Below are 20,738 nucleotides of genomic sequence, written 5' to 3'. Positions count from 1 at the left end.
AAAAAGAATGAAGCAACCCCAAATATAGCAGAAGAAAAGCAGTAAATAAAATGAGAGAAGAACTTAACAAAATTGAGATGCAAAAATACATACAAAGATCAATGAAACCAAGAGTTGGTTCTTCAAAATAAAAACCTAGATTGATAGATTGCTAGATAGATTAACAAAGAAAAAAATAGAGAAGATCCAAATAAGTATAATAAGAAATGACAAAGGTGAAATAAAAACTAATCCCATAGTAATACACAAGATCCTCAGAGAACACTACAAAGAATTTTATGCACAAAAATTATAAAATATAGATGAAATTGATACATTCCCACTGACAATCTCCCAAGATTGAATCAAGAAGAGCATGAAACCCTGAACAGACAGATATAAAGTTTTAAAATTGAAAAGATAATTTTGAAAAATTACTAATCAAAAAGGCCCTGGAACACATGGATTCCAAGCTGAATTCTACCAGACATACAAAGAAGAACTGGTACCAGCCATACCAAAACTATTCCAATAATTTGAGAAGGAAGGGATTCTCTCTAATTCATTCCATGAAACCAGTATCAGCCTAACATCAAAATCTGGCAGATACAGAGTGAAAAGAGAAAACTTCAGGCCAAATATCCCTGATGAACACAGAGGCAAAAGTCCTCAACAAAATACTAGCAAACCGAATCAAGCAGGACATCAAAAAGTTAATGTAATACAATCACATAGGCTTTATTCCTGGGATGCAAGCCTTGTTCAACATCTGCAAATCAATAAATGTGATTCAAGACATAAAAAGAATTAAAACTAAAACCAATATGATTATCTCAACAGGCACAGAAAAAGCTTTTGTTGAATTCCAACATCTTTTAATAATAGAAACCCTTAACAGGCTTGGCATTGAAGAAACATAACTGAAAGTTTTAAGAGCCATCTATGAAAAAGCCACAGCCAACGTATCATACTGCACAGGCACAAGTTGGAGGCATTCTCCTTGAAAACTGGAGCAAGACAAGGATGCCCCCTCTAATCACTTTTATTCAATATAGTAATGGAAGTCCTAGCCAGAGAAAGCAGGCAAGAGAAAGGAAAAAAGAAGAAAGGAAGGAAGAAAGGAAGGGAAAGAGAGAAAATCATATTATTTCTCTTCACTGAGGATATGATTCTATACCTATAGATCCTACTGAAAGACCCCTAGACCTGATAAATGACCTCCATAATATTTCAGGGTATAAAATCAATATGCAAAAATCAGTAGCATTCTATACACCAATAATGTTTTAACTGAGAACAAAATAAGCAATACCATCCCATCTACAAAAGCCACACAAAAAATAAAATAAAATATCTGTGAATACATATAACCAGGAACGTGAACTATCCCTACAAATAGAACTAATAGCACTGCTGAAATAAATCATAGATGACATAAACAAAAATAATTTCCATGTTCATGGATTGAAAAAATTGTCATTAAAATGACCATACTACCAAAAGCATCCTACAGATCCAGTGCTGTCCCTATCAAATTACCAATGTCATTTTTCACAGAATTAGAAAAAAGAAAAAGTATTTTAAAAGTCACAGGGAACAAAAACAGACTCTAAATAGCCAAAGCATTTCAAAGCAAAAAGAAGACCAGCGGCATCTCATTACCCAACTTCAAACTATACTGCAAGGCTACAGTAACCAAAATAGTACTGGTACAAAAACAGACAACACACCAAGAAAACAGAATAGAAAACTCAGAAATAAAGCCACATCTATAACCAGCAGATATTTGACAAAGTTGACAAACATAAGCAATGGTAAAGAAATTTCTGTTCAATAAATGGTGCTGGGAAAACTGGCTAACCATACGCAAAAGAATAAAACTGGAACCCTACCTATCACTATATACAAAAATTAACTCAACATAGATTAAGAATTTAAATTTAAGACCTCAAACAATAAAAATCCTAGAAAAGAAAACCTTGCAAATACCCTTTTGGACACTGACCTTTGCAAAGAAATTATTATGACTATGTCCTCAAAAGCAATTGCAATGACAACAAAAATTGACAAGTGGGACTTATTTAAACTAAAGCGCTTCTGTACAGCAAAAGAAACTGTCAACAGAGTTAAAAAAACAAAAAAACAAAAAAACCCTACAGAGTGGTAGGAAATATTCACAAAGTATGTATCCAACAAAGGACTAATACTCCAAATCTATAAAGAAGTTATGTTGGGGTCCGCGTGTTTCCTAAACAAAGGAATGAACACACAAGACAACACAAGACAAGACAAACATGGCGGCCGCCTCGAATGGCGTGCTCTGCTTTATTTTATACAGTCGTTTGTGGAATGTTGCCAAGTCACAAGACTCATTGTTGTTTTTCTGACCTTTCTCAGACTTTCTGGATTTTCAAGATGTTTACACATAAACAAGCCCCCAACGCCCTGCTTCGTTTGCAAGAGCAGGACTTATTGGGAACATCTCGTTTGCAAGCACGTAGTCCTTTACAAACTTAACTAAATAAACAATAACAAAACTAAATCCATAAAATAGTTGGCAAAGAAAATGAGCAGACCCTTCTCTAAATAAGACATATAAGCAGCCAACAAATATATGGGAAAAGAAATGCCTAACATCATTAATCATCAGAGAAATGCAAATCAAAACCACAGTGTGATACCACCTCACAGCAGTAAGAATAACTGTTATGTAAAAGTCAAAATAGACATGTTGATAAGGCTGTTAGAGCAAAGAGGATGCTTATACACTGTTGTGGGAATTTAAATTAGTTCAGTCACTGTGGAAAACAGTTTGGAGACTTCTCAAAGAACTAAAAGTTGAACTAGGGTTTTACCCAGCATTCTAACTAGTGGGTATATGCCCAAATGAAGATAAATCAATCTGTCAAAATGACACATGCACTCATATGCTCATCACAGCTATTCACAATAACAAAACAAGGAATCAACCCAGGTGCCTATCAACAGCTGATTGGATAAAAAAAAAAAAAAAAAAAAAAAAAAAAAGATGGTACATATACAACATGCATCACTACAAGTCATAAAAAGAATGAAATCTTATTATCTTACAGCAGCATAGATTTAGCTAGCAACTATTATTCAAAGTAAAATAACACAGTAACTGAAAACCAAATAACTCATCTTCTCACTTTTAATTAGGAGCTCACCATTGAGCACACATGGACATAAACATGGGAACAACAGACACTGTAGATGACTAGCAGGTTAAGATAGGAAGGGAGACATAGGTTGAAAACCTACCTGTTGGGTACTATGTCACCCTCCTGGGTAAAAAGTTCCCATGTAACAAATCTGCTTATGTACCCCTGTATCTAAAACATGAGTTTAATTTTTTAAAAATCTACTCTTCATTGATTGTGATTAAATCTTTGGGCACAAGAAGTCAATATAATTTTAGAAATAGAAGCGTAAGTAACAAATCAGGTGTAACTGAAAAATAAATTTCAGCCACTGTTATGTTTTTTATTTATTCATTCACTCATTCCTTCATTCACTTATTTACCTTTTAAATGCATTACATAGATACTTTACATGCTTTTTTTCTTGAAAAACAATTAGACTTGCACAACTTGACAGAATTGAAGTGGGAAATATATTCAACAATAATCATTGTAGACTTCAATATCCCACTTTCAGAAATGGATAGAACTACACAGGAGATCAAACATGAAATATAAGGCTTGAAGAAAACTATAAACCATATAGACTTAGCAGAAACCTGTAGTTCCACCCAACAATACGACACAAATTCTTAAGTACATGGAATATTCTGTAAGTATTTTGGGTGTAAAATAGTCTTCCATAAATTAAAAAAAATTTTCATAAAAAATATATTCCTTAACGTTTAATTTTTAAGGAATATACATTAAAAAGTATATACATATGCAATTAAATTTGAAATCAATTATTGAAAGAAATTTAATATACTCATAAATATATGTAAGTTAACCAAGGTACTCCTAAATATCTAATAGTTAAATCATAAGGGATATTGGAAAATATTTTGAGATGTATAAAAATAAAAGCAAATTTGAATAGCGTTTATTTCTTTCTCTTGCCTAATTACCCCGGCCAGACTTTCCAATACTATGTTGAATAGGAGTGGTGAGAGAGGGCATCCTGTCTCGTACCGGTTTTCAAAGTGAATGCTTCTAGCTTTCGCCCATTCAATATGATATTGGCTGTGGGTCTATCATGAATAGCTCTTACTATTTTGAAATATATTCCATCAATACCTAGTTTATTGAGCGTTTCAGGCAAGAGAAAGAAATAAAGGGTTACCTGATGTAAATGACGAGTTGATGGGTGCAGCACACCAACAAGGCACAAGTATACATATGTAACAAACCTGCACGTTATGCACATGTACCCTACAACTTACAGTATAATAATAATAAATAAATTAAAAAAAAAAAAAAAAGAAATAAAGGGTATTCAAATAAGAAGAGAAAAAGTCAAATTGTCTCTATTTGCAGACGACATGATTTCATATTTAGAAAACCCCATCCTCTGAGTCCTAAAAGTCCTTAAGCCAATAAGCCACTTCAGCAAAATCTCAGGATACAAAATCAATGTGCAAAACACACAAGCATTCCTATACACCAACATTAAACAAATAGACAGCCAAATCATGAATGAACTCCCATTCACAATCACTATAAAGAGAAACAAATACCTAGGAATACAGCTAACAAGGAATGTGAAGGATTTCTTCAAGGAAAACTGCAAACCACATATCAAGGAAGTAAGAGAGGACATGAACAAATGAAAAAACATTCCATCCTCATGGATAGGAACCATCAATATTGTGAAAATGGACATATTGCACAAAGATATTTATAGATTCATTGCTATTCCCATCCAACTACCATTGACATTCTTCATAGAATTAGAAAAAGCTACTTTAAGTTTCATGTGGAATCAAAGAAGACTCTATATAACCAAGACAATCCTAAGCAAAAAGAACAAAGCTGGAGGCATCATGCTACCTGACTTCAAACTATACTACAAGGCTACAGTAACCAAAACAGCAGGGTACTGGTACGAAAACAGACAAATAGACCCATGGAACAGAACAGATGCCTCAGAAATAACACCACACATCTATAACCATCTGATCTTCGATAAGCCTGACAAAAACAAGCAATGGGGAAAGGATCTCCTATTCAATCAGTGGTGCTGGGGAAACTGGCTAGTCATATGCAGAAAACTGAAACTGGACCCCTTCCTTACACCTGATACAAAAAATTAACTCAAGATGGATTAACAACTTAAATGTAAAACCCAACACATAAAAATACCAGAAGAAAACCTAGGCAATACCGTTAAGAACATAGGCATGAGAAAGACTTCATGACTAAAACACCAAAAGCAATTGCAACAAAAGCCACAATTGACAAATGGGATCTAATTAAAATAAAGAGCTTCTGTACAGCAAAAGAAACTATGATCAGAGTGAACAGGCAACCTACAGAATGGAAGAAAATTTTTGCAATCTACCCATCTGACAAAGGTCTAATATCCAAAATCTACAAGGAACTTAAGCAAATTTACAAGAAAAGAAAACAAATGACCCCATCAAAAAGTGGGCAAAGGATATGAACAGACACTTTTCAAAGGAAGACATTTACGTGGCCAACAAACATGAAAAAAGCTCAACATCACTGGCCATCAGAGAAATGCAAATCAAACCCACAATGAGATACCATCTCATGGCAGTCAGAATAGGAATTATTAAAAATTCAAGAAATAATAGATGTTGGTGAGGCTGTGGAGAAACAGGAACACTTTTACGTTGTTTGTGGGAATGTAAATTAGTTCAACCATTGTGGAAGACAGTATGGTGATTCCTCAAGGATCTAAAACCAGAAATACTATTTGACCCAGCAATCCCATTACTCAGTATATACCCAAAATAATATAAATTATTCTACTACAAAGACATATGCACACGTATGTTTATTGCCATACTATTTATAATAGCAAAGTCAAGGAACCAAATCAAACGCCCATCAATAATAGACTGGATAAAGAAAATGTGATACATATACACCATGGAATACCACACAGTCATGTAAAGGAATGAGATCATGTTCTTTGCAGGGACATGGATGAATCTGGAAACCATCATCCTCAACAAACTAACACAGGAATAGGAAACCAAACACCACATGTTCTTACTCATAAGTGGGAGTTGAACAATGAGAACACATGGACACAAGGAGGGGAACAACACACACCAGGACCTGTTGGGAGTTGGGGGGCAAGTGGAGGGAACTTAGAGTATGGGTCAATAGGTGCAGCAAACCACCATAGCACACTATACCTATGTAACAAACATGCACATCCTGCACATGCATTCCAGAACTTAAAGTAAAATAAATAAATAAATGAATAAATAAATACATAAATAAAATTATAGAATCGAGCTAAAGTCATGCATACACAGAAATTTATAGGTGCAAATGCCTACATTAAAGAATAAGAAGGGACTGGGCACGGTGGCTCACGCCTGTAATGCCAACACTTTGGGAAGCCAAGGCAGGTGGATCACCTGAGGTCAGGAGTTCGAGATCAGCCTGGCCAACATGGTGAAACCCCGTCTCAACTAAAAATACAAAAATTAGCCGGCCATGGTAGCAGGCGTTATCCCAGCTACTTCGGGGGGCCGAGGCAGGAGAATCGCTTGAACCCGGAAGACAGAGGTTGTAGTGAGCCGAGATTGCACCATCGCACTCCAGCCTGGGGGACAAGAGAGAGACTTCATCTCAAAGAAAAAAAAAAGGAGGATCTAAAATCAATAATGTAATCTTCCATCTTAGTAAACTAGAAATAGAAAAGCTAACTAAATCCAAAGTAAACAGAAGGAAGAAAATAATACAGATTATGGTGGAAATTAATAAAATAGAGAAAGGAAAACAATAAAGAAAATCAATGAAGTAAAAAACTGGTGTTGTAACAAGATTTAAAAAATTGACAAACCTTTACCTAGAGTGTTCCTCAGAAAAAGACAGAGTAAGGGGACTCAAACTACCAGAATCAGGACAGAAAGGTGGGACATTACTATTGCCTTATAGAAAGAACAGAACTATAATAGAATACTATAAAAAGCAGTATTTCAAGAAATTATCAAACTCAATTGAAAAAGAAATAGACAATCTTTATAGAACTGTAACAAGTAAAGAGATGCAATTAGTAATCAAAAAAATATTTTTTTTATTACAAGAACAGCCCCACATGGCTTCACTGATGAATTCTAGCGAACATTTAAAGAATTGCCATCAATCCTGCGCAAATTCTTCCAACCATTAAGAGAAGGGAACACTTTCTAACCCATTTAATGAAGCCAATACCCTCATATCAAAAGCGGAAAAAAAAAAAAATCAAAAGGAAATGAGACAAAAACATCTTTGATAAGTATAGATGCAAAAAACTGAACAAAATATTAGCAAAACAAATGTAGCAACATAGAAAAATGATTTTATACAATGGCAAAGTGGAATTTATTCCAGGAATGACAGGTTGGGTTAATATCCAAAAACTGATCGATATTAATATCATAAAGAATATGTTAAAAGAATAAAAACAAATAGTTTACTTTTAATGGAGAAAAGACAGTCTTTCCAGCAAGTGGTCCTGAAACAATTGAACATCAACATGCAAATAAATGAATTTAGATAGAGCTTATATATTTTACAAAAAGTGATATGCAGTTGTTCATAGGCCTAAATGGAAAATGTAAAACACTGAAGGAAAACATAAGAGAAAAATCAACGACTTGGGTTCGGCAATGACTTTCGGGTCTGGCAATTACTTTTTAAATACGGCACTAAAAACACTAAAAATGAAAGAGAAAAGATAATAAGTTAGACTTCATTAAAACAAAAAACTTCCCCTCTAGAAAAGACACTAATAGAGTGAAAAGAAATGCCACAGATTGGGAGAATATATTTACAAAACACATATCTCATAACGTTTGCGTTGCACACTTACTATTACAATGAGTAAAATCCAAAACACAGGCAACAACAAATGCTGGAAAAGATGTGAAGCAAATAGAAACTTTCATTCATTTCTGGGGCAACACAAATAATATAACCACTTCGGAAGACAGTTTGACAGTTTCTTGTAAAGCTAAATATAGGCTTATCATAGGACCCAGCAATAATATTTCTTGGTATATAACCAAATAAGTTGAAAAAATATGCCCACAAATTTCCACATACTGTGTTCATGTCAGCTTTATTATTGCTAAAACTTGGAGCAACCAAGATGTCATCCAATAGGGGATCAGATAAACTGTGCTTCATCAATAAAATAAGCTATTATTCATTAATTAAAGGAAATGTGCTACCAAGTCATGAAAATACATGAAGGAAAAGTAAAAGCATATTGCTAACTGAGAGAAGTCAGTCTAAAAAAGGTACATACTGTATGATTCCAACAATATGTCATTTTAGAAAATGCAAAACTATAGAGACAGTAAAAAAAAAATCATGGTTGAGAACAGAAGGAGAGGAGGGTATGGATGAATAAATAGGTGGAGCACATGAAATGTTTATGGTAGTGAAAGTATTCTGTATGATACTATAATGATAAACACATGACATTATGCATTTGTCATAACCCATGGAAATGTACAACACAAAATGAGACCTAATGTAAACTATGAACCTTATTTAATAATTGTATATCAGTAGTGGTTTATCAATTGTAACAAATGTATCAACTTAATGCACGATGTTAATAATAGGTAAAACTATGTATGGAGGGAAGAGGAATATATGGGAATGCATTGTACTTTCTTACAAATGTCCTGTAATCTAAAAATACTCTTAAAATAGTATATTAAAAATGTATTATTATCTTAATAGACTCAGAAGAAACTGACAAAATTCAACAGGCTTTTATGTGTAAAACACTCAACAAGTTAGAACAAAATGTTCTTCAACTTGATAAAGGGCACTTATGAAAAATGAACAGAAAACATTTTATTTAATGTGAAAGACTGATGGCTTTCCCCTAAGATCAGAAAGAAGCAAAGGATGTCTGCTTTCACCATTTCTAGTCAGTATTTTACTGGTGGTATTATCCAGAAAAATTCAGCAAGGAAAATAAATAAAAGGCATCCTGACTGTAAAGGAAGATATAAAACTATCTCTTTTATTTGAATGACACAATTTTGTATATAGAAAGTCATAAGTAATCTGTTAAAAAAATCAGAGGTGGTAAGTGAGTTCAGACAGATTTCAGGAAAAAAGATAAATGTATAAAAATGAATTGTTTCTATACACTAACAATGAATGTCCCAAAAATGAAACTTTAAAAATTCTATATACAGTAGCATAAAAAATAAAATATTTGGGAACAAATTTAACAATACAAATGCAAAACATATATTTTGAGAACTATAAAATATGTTGAAAGAAATGAAAGAATACACAAATTAATAAGACATTCCATATGTGCATATAACAGAAATCGGTATTGTTAAAATGGCAATATTACCCAAAACAATCTACAAACTCAATGCCATTCCAGAGAGACTTCCAACATAATATATTTTGCAAAAATTGACAACCTGATCCTAAAATTCATATGGAAATGCAAGTAACACAGAACAGTCAAGATCATTTAAACTTGAAAAAGAATAATAAAGTTGAAGGACTTGCACTTGTCAATTTCAAAATGAAACTGGACTCCTATGTCACACCATATACAAAAATCAACACAAAATGTGTCATAGATCTAACTATAACAGCAAAAACTATTAGAAAAAAAAGTAAGTGTAAATCTTCATAACCTTGGATTAGGGAACAGTTTCTGAGATAGGATGACAAAAGCACAAGTGATAGAAGAAATAATAGATAACTTGGACTTGATCCAAATGCAAATTTCTGTGTGCCAAAGGATACCATCAAGAAAGTGAAAAGACAATGTATAGAATGAAAAATAAAATTGGAAATCATATATTTGATAAAGGTTAGTATCCAGAATATATAGAACTCTTATAGCATACAACAACAACAACAACAACAACAAAACACAAATAACTCAGTTTTTAAAATAGGCAGTGGACTTGGATAGACATTTAAGATACACAAATGAGCAATTTGTGTATTGCTCAAAAACATGTTCATCACTAGCCATCACGGAAATGCAAATCAAAACCACAATGAGAGACCACTTTACATCCACTAGTTGGCTATCACAGAAAAAAAAAAAAAAGACAGATATTAACACGAATTAGTGAGAACGTGTAGAAAGTCGAGCCCTCATACATTTATACATTTCTGGTGGGGATGCAAAATGCTTCAGCCACTGTGGAAAGTTAAATATAGAATTACCATAGGACCCAGCAATTCCCAAAAGTTTTGAAAACATATCTGCAAACAAAAACTTGCACATGAATGGTCATACCACCATTATTCATAATAGCCAGAGGTGTAAGCAACCCAAATGTCCATCAACTGATGTACAGGTTTTAAAAATCCAAACAACAGAATATTAGCAGAAAGAAGGAAAGATACACTGACATGTGCCACAACATGGATGAACCTTGAAAATATTATACTTAGTGAAAGATGTCGGTCATACAAGGTCCCATGTTGTATGATTGTATTTATATAAAATGTCCAGGATAGGTACATATCCCATATAGACGGAAAGTAGATAGTGGTTTCTATGGTCTGGCAGAAGCAGAGAATGGAGAGTGACAGCTAATGGGTATGACATTTGTTTTGGGGGCTATGAAAATGTACTGGATTGCACAACTCTTTAAATATACTATAAAACACCAAATTGTATATTATAAAGGTTATATTTTATTGTTTATAAATTGTATCTCAATAATTAGTTTCAAAAGGAAATAATGGTAGTTCTCAATACATAAAATGAAAGATGCACACAGAGAAAAACTTATTTGGTAAACTCAGAATTCCAAAGGACATGCCTAAAAGGAGGAGACATTTATGGCCACAGATAATTCAAAATGGCAACCTATGAAACAATAAAATAATTGACACCTATAATTAAATTTTTAACCACTACAAAAAATAGCCCTCTTAAATCTGCAAGCTGGTTGTACAAGACTGACACAAAGCACAAATGTGTACTACAAACTCCTTGTGGGCAGGGATTATTTCTAAATTTCTTTTGACTCTGATAAGTTTATTTGAGGACATGTTTATTCATTTTTAATGACTGATTCTCAATTATATAAAATCAAATGAAAACAAAGATGTTCTGAAACCAATGTGTTGTATCAATTAAAATAGCATCTGGCTATTTAACCTCAAGCATTGTTTATAGTGAAACAACATTATGCATTCCTCAAGGGCAAGAAGAATTACTAGAAAAGTAAAGAGAAGTATAGTTTATTTAAAAAACAATAGCTTTATTTTCTAAGCAAGTAGATATCCTATGAAATTTATTATTAAGAGATTTCACCAAATATTATGTAATGGCATCTTTGTACAGACAATCTTGTTTTTAAGTTAAGTTATACTTTATGTAATATAGTGTAAATAACTGTAAGAAATGCTTCTATTTTAAGAAACCTGTGAATTAGCTTTAAGGTCAAAAAGGAATTTCCCCATCCTATTGATAAATGTGTTATATTTGGTTAATTGCATTCTAATTTTTTCAATATGAACCCCCAGTTATGACTGTGCTTGGTCCATTCTCTCCCTTAATAAGGCATATCATGGACCTCTGCTGGGTGAGGTTATTGAAAGATTTGATGGGTGAATAGTCTGAATTGGTATACTAAATCTAAATAATTATAATAATTAAAATAATTATTATGTAACATTTAAAAAATAAATAAGACTGACAAAAGTATTTCTATTTCATTAGGTTAAAAGGGCACAAGCATCTCATTGAGAAAACATTGAGATGTTCTACAGCACATTATTGAAACAAATGTTAAAGGGGAAATAATCAACATCTAGTTCTCATTTAGACTCCATTGCATTGCTACCTACTTGCTGTCATTCCTTCCTTCCTTCCTTTGCTCCATATTTCCATCCATTCTTCCTTTGTTTTCTCCTTTCATAAACATGTATCAAGCGTATGTCTACTCTGAAGCAAGGAAATACTTTCATTTTACTTTCTCTACATCGGCCTGCATACATTGCTCTAAATAGAAAGGCAGGGTAGACTAGGAAAGAGCAACAGCTTGTGCAAGGCCCAATCTCACTGCCTAATTCCCATTTGATATACACATCTGTCCCAGTGTTTATTTTCATAAATGTATCAACAGCTAAAGCCTTAGTTAAGAATCAGGCTTTTCGTAGACGTGACATAATTTGTTGGCAACCAAAGCAGTAACGTATGATTTGGAGTTGTTTTTCTTCAATCAGTGATACTTCACATTATTTTAATAGTAAAAACATCAAGTAAAAGTAAGGTTCCTTGGTATTATTTTAATTAGCCATTAAATATTTCCTTGGCCAATTTAAGTCACTTTTAACTGCACATTTCAGCTTTTAAATCTAGAGGTAAAATCTGAGTGAAGGGCATAAAGATCTCTTACCTGCAAGTCATCAGCAAATAGTGAATATATCCTAATGTTCTCCTTTCTGTTTCCTTAGATGCTACCACATCTCTTCTGCTTTATTGGGGAAAAAAAAGTTCAAACCAAGAGTCATTGTTTCTTCTAGGACTCAGAGAGATTCAAACCAGCCAGCGTATCTAAAAAGTGATGTTTTCCTAATCCCTGCTCTCTTGCAAATGCCTTTCGGAATCAGGCAGATAACTAATAGCTGACATGGGTTACACATCTATAAAATTTATATGTAAGAGCATTTTCCTTCTACAAGTATGCTATCATCCTCTCTTATCAATCATACTAATTCTATCTTTCCATTTCTAACTTCTTACCATTGAGTGTTTTTGTTTTGTTTTGTTTTGTTTTGTTTGTTTGTTTTACTGTAGTAAAGGTGAATGTGCTAGATTTGGAAAAAGACTTTAGTTAGTGAGTCAAACGTAGGCACCAAAGAAATGCCTGCCTTCTCCACTATAGAGCCTGACCTCCCTGCCATCAGAGAAATTCTTTTTAGTTAAGGTGGTATCTTAAGGAAGTCCCAATTTAAGTAAAAATATATTGCATACAAATAATAAAACTATGAACAGTTAAACATCTATACAGTTTATCTAGGAATAGCAATGAAAAACAGAAAAGCTTGGAATGAGGAGAACAGATACATTTTGATGAGAGAAAAGAAACAAAGTTTTTACTGAGCAAGGAAAGTAGATTCATATTGAAATCTGTGAGAGTCTCTGGGTAATATGAGGACACAGTTGCCTAGATAAGACAAGTAAAAGTAAACAGTGATATTTATGTAAATAGGAGCGAGAAACGAACCAAAGATAGCCCTCAAAACTTAGCTTGGATTCAGCTTTGGCCTACACAATAGGAAACAACAACATGAAAGTGAAAAAAAAAAAAAAAAATGGAAACGGTGTGTGTGTTTATGTGTTTGTGTCTGCACATAGGCCTGCGTGTGTGAATACGTGTATGAATGTATGGTTTTCCATGTATTTAAAAATGTTCTACACTGAAAATAATGCAGCATATAAGTACTAATAATTGGCACCAAGATTTTAAAATAAGACAGTCTTTGGAACCAAGCTAAAAACTAAGGAGGCTTATAAGTGAACAATATAATTTCATCTATTACAGGCTTGAAGAAAATGCTAGGACAATCTACAGAAAAATAAATAAATAAATAAAGTGTGCCTTAACACCTGTATGACTGTTCCTGGCTCTGCCAAATGTCAACGACTCCAATTTTGGACTGGGACCTTCAGTAGTCTAAAAGACTTGGGTCTATCTCAACCTTCACTGGCAAAAAAAAAAAAAAGTGTTCAAATATATTTCTTGTAACAAAAATTTTTTTATCATTTTTTGAACTGTTAACTCTGGTCCATAACTTTTCCTCTGGTCAATGAGATCAATGAGAATTATAGTCATCAGGTAGAAAGAATTAATTGAATAGCATTTCTAGAAGTAAATCAGAATCAGCCAGGTGGACTAACGAGTAAGTAAACTGCTTTTCCAACTGGAAAAGGTAGAACAAAAATTGAGAAGAGGAAATTGAAATCAAATTATCAAGGAGGTTATTGTAATAGAGAGCTGAGTTCATCCTACCTAAGTTTAACTCCCTAAGCTGAAGTAATTTGTGTTCTGTTCAAGAAAGTAGGAGATGAAATTACCAAGGTTTAACTAACAGAAATATATATAAAATCAGCACCTAGGCAAACAGAACTACTTAATAGTATAGGATATTGCTATGGACTGAATTGTGTCTCCCCCAAAATAATTCATATGTTGAAACCCTAACCCTCATTGTGATGGCCTTTGGGAGGTAATTAGGTTTTGATGAGGTCATGAGCATGGAGCCCTCATTATGGGATTATGGTGTCTTCCTCTTGTATGAAGAGGTGCCAGAAAGCTTGAGGTCTCTCTCTCTCTGCCATGTGAGAGCACAGTGAGAAGGCAGCCATTTATATGTCAGAAAGAGAGCCCTTACCAGAAACCAACTGTGCTGGTACCTTGACCTTGGACTTCTATCCTTCAAAACTGTGAGAAAATAAATTTCTGTTGTCGAAACCAAAATGATCTAGGTGTTTTAGTTTACTAAAAGACTGAGTGACTTGTATTATAGTGTAAAGCTGCTGTCAAGAAGTGAAATGCTGAGTTAGGCTGCAGTAACAACAGTGTAGATTCCACTACCAGTACAATCACAACAACAACGTGATAATGTCCCTTTACTCTGGTGAGCCACTTCTTGAATGTTATACTAAATTCAGTCTCACGCATTTTAAGGGGAAATGTGTGAGAAAGCAATACTCGAAAAAGGACAGCCAATGTTATAAGAGGGGCTTAAACTAAAGCATAATGTAGTGGAGACTGGGAATCGGGTATACTATGTTGCATAATGCCAGGGTGGCACCATTTGCATTGTAGCCTGAGCAACTTTACACGGCAGCCCTGCTAGAAATCCAGAGAGGTGACTTCTAGTTCTGATTTTTCCCCTAAATATAATAATTGTGTAGCTTTAGGCAACAGAAGGTGGGAGACTACACAATCTCCAAGGTCCTTTCTAGTCTACATACTACATTTCTATAAATGTGCTGCTGCGTGAAGTAGTGAGATTCTGAATTCAAGCTGGATTAACTACCTGTCAGGAATATTGTGGAGAACTTCCCCACAGTGGGTTATAAATTGGACTATGTAACCTCTAAAGTCTCTTCTTATTCTAAGAATCTGTAATTTTTGAATCCAGAGCCTAAGACCACCATCTAAGAACATCACCCTGACATTCCTAGCATTGTGTTTCAGGATCTGTGCAGTGCAACTAGGTTGGAGGATTTACCCAAAGTTTAAAGTCCTAGTGGGTTATAACAATGATTAACAAGACACTAAACAAAATACAACTTTACTTTTGTCTATCACACATTCCAACAGCGAAAAGTATATATATCTGTGCATATATATATACACACACACATATATATACACACACACATATATATATATATACACGCACGTATTCTAGCTCTGAATAAGGTGCAGAGAAAATACATTGCTGGTACTAGACTTAAATCAAAATGTTACTGAAGGGCAATGTGGTTTTATATATCAAAACCTTAAAATTGCCTATAACTGTAACCTAGTAATTTTTCTTCTAAAAATGTATCCTCAGGAACTAAGCATTTGTGGATAAAAATGTGTATAACATGGAACTTCACTGTAGTACTATTTATAATGCTGATAAATTAAAAACAACCTAAATCCGCCCGGCGCAGTGGCTCACGCCTGTAATCTCAGCACTTTGGCATGCGGAGGCAGGCGGATCACCAGGTCAGGAGATAAAGATCATCCCGGCCAACATGGTGAAACCCCATCGCTACTAAAAATACAAAAATTAGCTGGACATGGTGGTGCGCGCCTGTAGTTCCAGCTACTCCAGAGGCTGAAGGAGGAGAATCACTTGAACCCCGGAAGTGGAAGTTGCAGTGAGCCGAGATCACACCACTGCACTCCAGCCTGGCGAGAGAGTGAGACTCCATCTAAAAACATAAAAAATAAAAAAAATAAAAAAAATGCCTAAATCTCCAACAATAAAAGAGTGCATAAAGTATGGTGAAGAAATATTATGCAGCTGTGAAAAATATGTTTGCCTGTGCCATGGAAAAATCTTTATGATACATTCTTAAATGAAAATACTAGGATAGAAACCTACCTAGACTATGATTCCATTTTTTGTTAAACTGTAATATATGTTCATGTGCACATACAACATATGCATAGAAAAAAATATGGAAAGAAGTAAACCAAGGCTTTTACAGTTATCACATGATGAATAGTGAGATTATCTTTATATATATTTTTTAATTTTAATTTTAATTTTATTTATTTGTATCTTTTTTTTTTTTTTTATACTTTGAGTTCTAGGGTACATGTGCATAATGTGCAGGTTTGTTACATATGTATACTTGTGCCATGTTGGTGTGCTGCAGCCATCAACTCATCAGCACCCATCAACTCGTCATTTACATCAGGTATAACTCCCAATGCAATCCCTCCCCCCTCCCCCCTCCCCATGATAGGCCCCGGTGTGTGATGTTCCCCGTCCCAAGTCCAAGTGATCTCATTGTTCAGTTCCCACCTATGAGTGAGAACATGCGGTGTTTGGTTTTCTGTTCTTGTGATACTTTGCTAAGAATGATGGTTTCCAGCTGTATCCATGTCCCTACAAAGGACACAAACTCATCCTTTCTTATGGCTGCATAGTATTCCATGGTGTATTTGTATCTTAAGTTCTGGGATACAGGTGCTGAACGTGCAGGTTTGCTACATAGGTTTACATGTGCCATGGTGGTTTGCTGCATCTATCAACCCATCAGCTAGGTTTTAAGCCCCACAGGCATTAGGTATTTTTCCTAGTGCTCTCCCTCGCCTTTCCCCCAACCCCCAACAGGCCCAGTGTGTGATGTCCCCCTCCCTGTGTCCATGTGTTCTCATTGTTCAACTCCCACTTATGAGTGAGAACATGCAGTGTTTGGTTTTCTGTCCCTGTGTTAGTTTGCTGAGGATGATGGTTTCCAGCTTCATCCATGTCCCTACAAAGGACATGAACTCATTCTTTATGTTTTTCAAATATTCCTGCTTACAATTTTAAAAATTATTTTTAGAATGTATCAACTTGCAGTTAGCAACTCATAAAAACATACATGGAAAATCATGATTTGAGGGTATGTTGTCACAGATTAACAATTGAAATGTAGAAGAAATTATTACTTGAAAGTTGTTGCTTTTAGTATTTGTGATGTCAGGATATCATACCTCATCATGGTCTTCCAATTTAACAAATAATTTTCTTTTCCAAAGAAAGAAGATGTGTGAGGACCATGACGGGACAATTATTTTGCCTCAGTTTTTCAAGTCATCTGATCTTGTGTCTCGCCCTCAGGTAAGTGATTAAACGTAGTTGTAGACACTGATACTTCTCTTCTTGAATAATTTTAGCAATAAAAACTATACATTAATCCTTTGAAGAAAAACAATGAAGAAAATTGTCGTAACCATTTTTAAGCCCAATTTTCTTAATCCCTGTATTTCAGGTATACAGAGTTCAACCTTAATCAGCTCTCTGTTGGAAAAATGATATTTGTTATTTTCCTTACCCTTTTGTTATATTTCAAACTCTCTTTCTGACAATATGAACTCTTCCCTCGGGAGTTAAGAAATTATATTTCTAGCAACACAAATCCTATGATTCTGAGTCTATGGCTAATTTATAATTTGGCTTAGTAGTGAACAATTTAAAATAACAACATTTAATGTCAATATTCAGTATATTGAATCCTATATGAATTAACTAATACATTTTGAATTGACTGGCTCATTGATTAGCATCTACTTTGTAAGCCCAGGCACTGTTATGTTTATGTAGGTTATTGTATTTAAGTTAAATAAGATGAGAGTTTCTGTTTCCCATTTAGAAAATTTCTGGAAGAACCAGTAGCATTCCAGACATATGACAATTTGATATTCTCTTTCTGTGGTTAACAGCTATCTAAAATACATACACACTTTTGGCAGTACAATCCTTGGTATTTACAGAAATGAAACAAGATAATTATGTAGACTAAATGTTAGCAGATTCTTGTTACCCTAGTGCCTACTAAGGATATTTTACTCAATCTCTGCTTCTTGTAACCAGATTTCTCAGAATAACACTACAACACTTGGAAATGAAGGTACAGATCCCAAGCCGTTATAGATCCCCAAGTTGCGAAGGAATTCTGACAATTTAGGTTATACATTTGTTTCATTCTTGATCCAAAACTAATGGACACTTAATTGGACCTCAAAATCCAAATCTATTTAAATTGAAATATTGACCCTTACTGGTAAACGTATTCTGAGTAGACATCTGAATATGATAATTTGGAACAAATAAAAATGTCTCTTGAACTCTGCTTCATCGAACCAACTTGTGAAATTAGAAAATATTAACAACTAATGGGTAAACAAGCAAAATCCATATGAAATGTAAATTGCATAAGTTATTTCTATTTATATTGAAAAGATATGCAGGACCAATCTTAGTGCATGATAATAGACCTTAAAATTTTTAAATTGGGAACCTTTATATTTAGAAGTATTATTAGAACAAATGGGCAGGGATATTTGCCTTGTGTTTTCATGAGGAGCAAGGATGAAGATGCCAGTCATAATCATAGCTGGTGGGATCTGGGTCTCAGATCATGGAAGGGTTCAGAAGCACAAATCCAATAGAGAAGATAATAGAGACTCCAACAACTCAATCTCTCCCAAAAGTCTTGTTATATAGCTCATTTTGCCATAAAGAACCAGCATTTTTTTTTTTTTACAGTATATTCATGGATAATAGAACATGCATAAGGAAATAAGATTCTTCCAGACTATGATAATCAACAACTGAGAAGAGGTTTTATTCTCTGTCTAGAGGAGGAAGAGGAAAAAAAGAGAAATCACTGACAAGGGAGGACATAATATCTTCTAGTCAAAAAATCGCAATGTGCTGCGTATGCCTAACTGCACAATGGAATAAAGTACAAACAAGTACAATGAGCTAGGATTCAGATTTTAGTCTAGATTTTAATGTTTATAAGCGGTAAGACCATGAACAAATTGCTTGACCTCCCTGGACTTAAGTATCTCTAAAATAGAGGCTTTGGCCTAAACCATGTGGTCACAAACTCAGATGTATGAAAAATCCAGGCAGGCTATGTAAATCAGATTATTTAAATGTGTCAGTTGAGAGAAAAGCAATTGTCCAAGCAGGAGGTTATGGCAGCTGACTTTCTGCATTAGAATCAGGGAAACAGTAGGGAGTGGTAGGAATTCAGGTAAACTGAAGAGCCCCAGCTGGATTTAATAATGGCAGCTTTTCGAGCTCCAACAATCAATGCTTTTTGAGAATATAGGTCCCATTCTGCCAAACCTTCTGATTCTTCAAGACAATGTAATATATAATCTGTGAATGAATGGGTAAGCAAACAAACTAAATCTGGGTCTGAAAGTCGTTTATAAAGAATCTGCATAAAAGTAAAGCATAATTATTGGGAGGTAATTAACATTATAAAATTTTTAAATATTAAATTGATGAAGATTTCATATATTCAAAGTACAGAGCACAACAAATTGATGTACAGAAACATTGTGTAATAATTACCAAAATCAAATGAACACATCCATCACCACCTGCCTGAGTCAGTTTATTGTTGCCTTTTAATAGAATACTTGAAACCAGGCAGTTTATTTTTTGGCCGGGCGCGGTGGCTCAAGCCTGTAATCCCAGCACTTTGGGAGGCCGAGACGGGCGGATCACGAGGTCAGGAGATCGAGACCATCCTGGCTAACACGGTGAAACCCCGTCTCTATTAAGAAATACAAAAAACTAGCCGGGCGAGGTGGTGGGCGCCTGTAGTCCCAGCTACTCGGGAGGCTGAGGCCGGAGAATGGCGTGAACCCGGGAGGCGGAGCTTGCAGTGAGCTGAGATCCGGCCACTGCACTCCAGCCTGGGTGACAGAGCGAGACTCCGTCTCAAAAAAAATAAAATAAAATAAAATAAAAATAAAAAAAGAATTTATTTGTTACCGTTATGGAGGCTGAGAAGTCCAAGGTTGAGGGGCTGCATCTGGTGAGAAACTTCTTGCTGTTGAGGACTTTGTACAGAATCTCAAGTTGATACACTGTATCACATAATGAGAGGGCCAAGCATATTAACATGCTTGTTCAGGTCTCTATTCCTCTTTTTATAAAGCCACAGGTCCCTCTCCCATGATAACCCATTAATCCATTAACTCATTAATCCATTAATGAATTAATGGGCTAACCAATTAATGAGAGCAGAGCCCTTAGGATCCAATCATGTCTTCAACACCCTACTTTTTAAAACTGACACAATGAGGATTATGTTTCCAATAAATAAAATCTGGAGGACATATTCAAATCATATCACCACCGATGCTATATCTTTGATACCTAGAAATTGTTTATCTTACAACTTAAAGTTTGTATCCTTTTAATCACTCAAATCCATTCAATTACATACAAATTATAAAATCTACTCCTGAATGACTTTTGAGTAAATAATGAAATTAAGCCAGAAATTAAAAAAAAAAAAAATGAAACTAATGAGAACAAAGATACAACATA

General features: G+C 34.5%; 2 long non-coding RNA genes across 2 annotated transcripts in view; both read left to right on the top strand.

The window, feature by feature from the left end:
- Window positions 1-20,738, top strand: part of LOC103880800 — a 45,194-nt gene that overhangs the window by 4,262 nt on the left and 20,194 nt on the right. Inside the window, exon 2 of the long non-coding RNA XR_002519630.2 lies at window positions 17,420-17,501. This is a non-coding gene — a long non-coding RNA (uncharacterized LOC103880800). The remainder of the gene's footprint in view (window positions 1-17,419; window positions 17,502-20,738) is intronic.
- LOC110742196 lies at window positions 12,630-13,775 on the top strand. Its single transcript, XR_002519631.2, has 2 exons — window positions 12,630-12,818; window positions 13,706-13,775. It is a non-coding gene; the product is annotated as an uncharacterized LOC110742196 (long non-coding RNA).

This window comes from Papio anubis, chromosome X (assembly GCF_008728515.1).
Source record: "Papio anubis isolate 15944 chromosome X, Panubis1.0, whole genome shotgun sequence".
NCBI classification, from domain to species: Eukaryota; Metazoa; Chordata; class Mammalia; order Primates; family Cercopithecidae; genus Papio; species Papio anubis.
This window is presented reverse-complemented; position numbering and strand designations above follow the sequence as displayed.